Source organism: Nannospalax galili, unplaced genomic scaffold (assembly GCF_000622305.1).
Source record: "Nannospalax galili isolate Female #2095 unplaced genomic scaffold, S.galili_v1.0 scaffold335, whole genome shotgun sequence".
In the NCBI taxonomy this organism is placed as follows: Eukaryota; Metazoa; Chordata; class Mammalia; order Rodentia; family Spalacidae; genus Nannospalax; species Nannospalax galili.
The window spans coordinates 8,983-14,788 of NW_008337842.1; the positions used below are offsets into that span (position 1 = coordinate 8,983).

The 5,806-nt window shown below is 50.0% G+C and overlaps 2 long non-coding RNA genes across 2 annotated transcripts in view; both read right to left on the minus strand.

Annotated features, from left to right (window-relative positions):
* Positions 1–353: 353 nt before the first annotated feature.
* LOC115070307 lies at positions 354–2,985 on the minus strand. The gene is made up of 3 exons (XR_003849483.1): positions 2,924–2,985; positions 2,397–2,585; positions 354–529 (listed from the first exon to the last, which is right to left on the minus strand). It is a non-coding gene; the product is annotated as an uncharacterized LOC115070307 (long non-coding RNA).
* Positions 2,986–4,667: 1,682 nt separating this feature from the next.
* Positions 4,668–5,806, minus strand: part of LOC108490845 — a 3,368-nt gene continuing 2,229 nt past the window's right edge. The window contains exon 2 of the long non-coding RNA XR_001872436.1: positions 4,668–5,796. This is a non-coding gene — a long non-coding RNA (uncharacterized LOC108490845). The remainder of the gene's footprint in view (positions 5,797–5,806) is intronic.

A 5,806-nucleotide genomic window follows, 5' to 3' on the forward strand; every position in this document is an offset into this window, starting at 1 on the left:
CCTACATTGTCATAGCACCACTGTGCCTTCGAAAGCTGATTTGGGTATCTTTACTCCAGTTGATGTAACAACTGTCCTGAACCGCTGTTCCATCCACAGTTGAGGAAAGAGGAACTTGGAAAGGCTTTGTGATGTAATCAAAGCCATACCCAGGTCCTTTTGACGCTGAATCCCTCGTTCTTCCTGCCACACCTCACCCACCCCTTTACCTCAGGGTGCCCAATATGGCAGTCACCAAGCTAGTGCTAATTAAAGTTAGAGGCCAGGTGCTTGACTCCATGGGTCCTGGCAGGGTCCTTCTGGTTTCCAGAATATTGCTATGCCCCAAGGCTAGGGTACAGCTTTACCTGAGTGGCTTGAGGACATCAGAGAAGCTAACAGTGACTGCCGTGGCATGGCCGTAGGCCTTCTGAACCCACACAGTGGGAAAGAGGCAGGGCACCATCTCACAGGAACCACTTGCTGAATTTCCTCAGGCATGTGAGTCCTGGGGTAGGGAGACTGGAGTCAGGTCTGCCCTGGAGGACTCCTAGGAATGAAACAAGGACTCAAGTTCCCTTCCAGCAAATTCTGGCCAAGCATGTGAATGGGGCAGAAAACACTGAGAGGTGTTAAGTTCTGATTCAACTCAGGGAGGAACTCCTTCCTAGTGACAAGGGGTGGGCACTGTGGGGAACAGGCAACTAAACAGAGACCATTAGTCCTGGGAGAGTGGGGATGGGGAGGAAGCTGTTCCCTTTGACAAAGACACTGTGGAAAGAGAAAGAGCCACTATTTACCACCTGACAGTTATGGAGCCAAAGCCTGTAAAATAAGTAAGGCCCATGGCCAGCACCTCCCTACATGAGCTATTGAGGCATATTGCATCCTGCAAACGGAAGGTTCCCTCCCCAACCCCAGCCTGGTTCCATTATACAAGAGTCAAGACAGAGACTCCCTGTGTGTTAGGAGTAAGGTATAGATACAATTACACTTTCTCATTTCTGGTCCAGGGGACTCATGGTGAGTTTAGGGGTTCTGTGTCAGGTACTTCATCTCCTGGGGAGTAAGGGAACAGGGCACAGCCAGCGTGTACAGTCCGGAGCCACTGAAAGCAGCTCGCCTTTGCTATTAATGTAGTCAGTAAATAAATAAAGGCGGGCTTAAGCTTAGTGTACAGCAATCAGTTTAGAACTACAGAGTAATTAGCGCTGCAGGGGGCCGTAGGTCTGCGGAGTCAGGTTTAAATGAACGAGTTCACTTTCACTGAGGCAGCTCCTGGGGTGCAGAAAAAGCAGCCCAAGAGAGTCTGCCTGCTAGCTGGCTCACAGGGTAGGAGCTGGAAGTGGGGAGAGCTGAAAGGCTGGGCCTAGAAGCATAGAGAAAACTGGGGCCTCCCGGTGGGCCAAGGACCTGGTGTCTTCACGCAAACACTCCTACCCCAGAGAGGCCAGGTCAGGTGTGTCACTGCCCTGAGCCTGCCTCACCTTCCTCCTTTCAGGTACTCTTAGAAGCAAGTACAGATCCAGAGCAGGAAAGCTGGAGCCCAGGCTGAGTCCCCACCCAGCATGCATACCTGTCTTTGATGCTGTGTGGAGGTTCCTGGGTAGGCATATAAGGGGGTACTTCTTAGCACATTTCCCTCTCTCTAACAACTGCATCTTCAGCACCAGAGGGCTAACTGCCTCTCTGTTTCATTCTACCTTTCTGACATCTATGTACTCACCAAACATTTACTGGATACCTGCCATGTGCAGTGTTAGGCTCTAGGAACACCAAGATATTGAATACACAGTTCTGGGCATCAAGGAATTTAATATCTGGAAATGGGGACATTTGAGAGTTTAGGTGATTCTAATGTACCAATGGTAGGATGGGAGGGTCTGCACAATAGGGCCCCTAAGTCACTCACCAGTGGTCAGGGAAGGTTTACTGAGCAGGTAGTTTGAACTGAAACAAGAATTTGGAGAAGTTGAGCCCGCCAAGCAGGAGCTGGCATTTGCGCTATACTGTGCTCAGCTGGAGAAGGACACAACAAAAGCCACAGGGAAAAAAACCATGGTGGTGTCCAAGTTGACCAGAGCAAGGGGTGGGGGTGATCTGGGCATCAAGCAGGGCTAAAGGTCTCAGAGTCCTGTGTTGGAGAGCTTGAGTTCTAAGCTAGGAGTGATGAGGGACTCCTCAAAGGAGTGAGGTGATGCTTCCAGTTTTTGGAAAATCACTTGGCCTGCAGGCAAGGCACAGGACAAGAGAGGGAAGGAACGGGCAGAGGGTGGGATATCTACAGTCTCCTCCTCTTCCGGGGTCAGGGGCTAAAGGGCTCTGTGGGCAGCCAGGTGGGAAGGCCTAGAGGAAAGTGTGCCGAACCGATGGAGCGATCCTAGGACTTGGCTTGTCTGCCTCCTCCTTCCACTTACCACACTCTTGTGGGTCTTCGGGAGTGTCTGCTGGCTGGGGCTTCATCTTTGCTCCCTCTGGAGGGAAGGGACATCAAATACCACCGAAAGGAGAGCCATCAAGATTCAACCAGAACCCCAGCAGCGGTGACCCAGAACTCTGGACAGTGAGGGGTGCTGTGTGTTTGGGGGGGCTTCCATGCTGCCTCCCTGGAGAACATAAGTAGGAGGAGCCCTATCCCTCCAACCCGGGGAGGGTGCATCTTCCCAGGCCAGCTGCCTGTCCCCTCCGCTGACCCCAGCCGCGTGCCCCCTTGGCGGGCCCTGCCCTGGAGGAGGCTGCCCATGCTGCAGGCTGGGGCAGAGGGCAGTTGTGGCCGGCTGCCCAGGGAGGGAGGAGGGGCTGCGGCAGGCCGAGGAGCGTTCTCAGGCTGGCCGGGCCCGGGCCCCTTTCTCTCCATGAGATCATATCTGGGTCAAAGAGCATGTAAAGCAGGCAGACCCCGGCGGTCACACAAAGCCCATTCAACCAGCCCCTATTCACTCACCTCCTCTCCCCCAGAGCCCGCGCCGCCACGACCCCAGCGCAGCGCCTAAGCCCCAGCTTTGATGTCCAAGAACAGAAAACGGCGATTAAATGTTGTTTTAAAGAGGGAGTGCCCACTGCCCTCCCATCTGTCAAGCGAAAGCTAAGGCCTGAGGGCGGGGTGGTGTGCAGAGGGGGAGGGGCGGGGGCTGGAGGAGGGGCGATGAGAGGGGCGCAGATACAGATCCGAATCAAAACATACACATTTTTGGCCAAGGATTATTTTCCAAGAGGAGAAAGAAAATGTGGGATGGATGCACAGCAGCAAAAGAAATCTCCCAGAAATGAGTCAGGAGGAGAGAAGAATGGAGAGGGGTGGGAAGGAGAGAAGCAAAACTGGACGGAGGATGATGGGAGGGAAGAATAGAGCAGAAAAGAGAAGGGAGGAGAACTAAAAAGCCAGGGGCTCTGAAGGAGGGACGATGCCTGCCCCTGGGCTGGGCCTCTTCCTGGGAGGGCTGTTAGGGTTAGTGTGATTTCAGTCCCAATCAGTTCAGTAACCCCAGAGCCAGCCAGACCCAGAGCTTGGGAGTACAGGAACACACACACACACAGGCATGCACCAGCACTAGCCTTTCTTTAAATTGCGGGGCAAAGGAACAGGGACACATGCTGGTGACCACCCCCCCCCAGTAAGCTAGGGGCCAGGTTTGATGCATTGTCATAGTAGTGGAGCGACCCACTGTGGCATCCATGACTTAAGTCATGAGTGCCCCCATCCCCAGGTCTCAGTAGGAGACAGGCAGGGATGCTGGAACATGCATCTAGGATTTGGGTAGAACTGGATTTACAGTTTAAGATGAGTGAAGTGATACTTCCACTTAGAGCAGAGGAAAAGGCTAGAACCCAGGGTTTTGCACATGCCAGGCAGGCACTCTGCCATGAAGCAGACCCTCCAGCTCTGAAACCTTCGTTTTCAGTAGGTCTTGGCTGCCATGGACCCAAGGTCCTTTAATTGAGTAGAAGCTTTGTGTTGGTGTTGAGACAACTCTGAGACTTGCTTAGCTTTGAGGAAGATGGGTGAGTCCTGCCTCTAGAGCCCAGGGGAAAACAATCTGATTTGGTATCTGATCTGGACATAAGTTTTGATCACCAGATACCCATTGCATGATCCATATAGGCCACACACACACTTGCAAACACACGCCAAGCCCACAGGTGCTGGTTTCTGTTTTGTCCCTTGCTGTATTCCTAGTGCAGAAATTTGCCACCAGTGCAATAGTTTTGTTGAATAAAGGAATGTCCACTTAGTACCTTGTTCCAAGGTCAAATGATATTCATGTATTTAACACAGTTTCTTAACCCTCAAAGGTAAGAATGTTATTGAATAGATACGTGGCTTCTAAATGTGGCATGAAAGTGTCACATAAAATGGCTGAATGTGGGGCTGGTGAGATGGCTTGGTGGTAAAGATACTTGTCCATCAATCCTGAGGACTTGAGTTTGATCCCCAGGACCCACATGGTGGAAGGAGAGAACCAACTCCCGAAAGGTGTCCTCAGATCTCTGCTGAGGTGCTGATGTGCACCATGGCAAGCACCCCCCCCCAATAAATAAGCATGTTGAAAAATTTTAAGCCTGAATGTGTGTATCGCATAGCTTTCTCTTCCCTCACCCCCAGACAGGAATCTCAGTTGCTCCACAATGCTCCCCACCCAGAAAAGGAAGAAATAAAAAGCACAGTTTTCTAAAAAGGACACTTTGAGCCAGAGACAACTGAATTAACTTTATTCTTTGCTAACTGCAGATTCAAGGTATACAACTGAACATTGCTATTTTTCTTATGAGACTTATAAATAAAAATACAAAAAATGTTCACTACAAAAAAATCTACTGTTAGTAGGATGTAAAAAATATTCTCTTTGCTATAGAAGGCACAAACTTCACTTAGTGACACATGGAGAGAGAAAAAAACCTGCAGCAGTAAATTCATTTTTTCCTTTTTTTTTTCCTTTTAAGTCTTGTCAGAAACACCGAAATTACAAAGAAACGCATCAATCTACACGAAGGCAGGTGCGGAAAAGCTGCAACCGGGAGCACACAACTTCGAGTGGACAGAAAGAACTGGCAAGCTTGACTGGGGGAAGGGGAGGTGAGAGGAGGGGGGAGAGGAGGGAGGGGGAAAAAAGAGAAGGGTAGAGAGATTGATTTGTACAAAAAAGGAACCAATACAATTGAAGAAACAAAATCGGGCAACCTCCTAGACTCAGGCTAAGAGGAGGTGCTGAGGTAGACATTAACTAGAACATTGATGAATTAAAAACACTATTCTGTGATACAAAGCAATCGGACTGGCACTTGTGCTCTCACGACATAAGACAAGCCACAAAAAAAAGAAAATAAAAAACAAACATATTACCCAAACCAAAAGGCTTAGTTTTGCTTGGTCCAGCAGGGCCGCGGAGCCCTCAGTGCTATAACTTACATACATATATATATATATATTTATTTATCTTTATATATAGGGCGGATGGCATGGTACATCACCACGGCTTCTTCACCTTACAAGGATCATGCATAACACTATGTGAACAAAGACTATGTTACACACGGGGAGAAGGGACCCTGTCTGCAAAGTGGGCTGCCCAGGAGCCAAGGGGAGTCGCGCTGCGGCTGGCTGGCAGGCAGGCAGGCTGGCTGGGACTTGCACTCTTTTTTCCTCATCCTTTCCTCTGACCGAGTCTATCTGGTTTGTCCTGCACCTGTTTCTTGGGCTTCTCTTACTTTTTTATTTTTATTTTTATTTTTTGACTCTTCTCATCTATCCCATCACGTAGGGTTAGTCTTGCTGTTTGTCTGCCCATGGGCATCTCCAGGTAAGTGCAGTCCCAGCACCTAAGCCAGA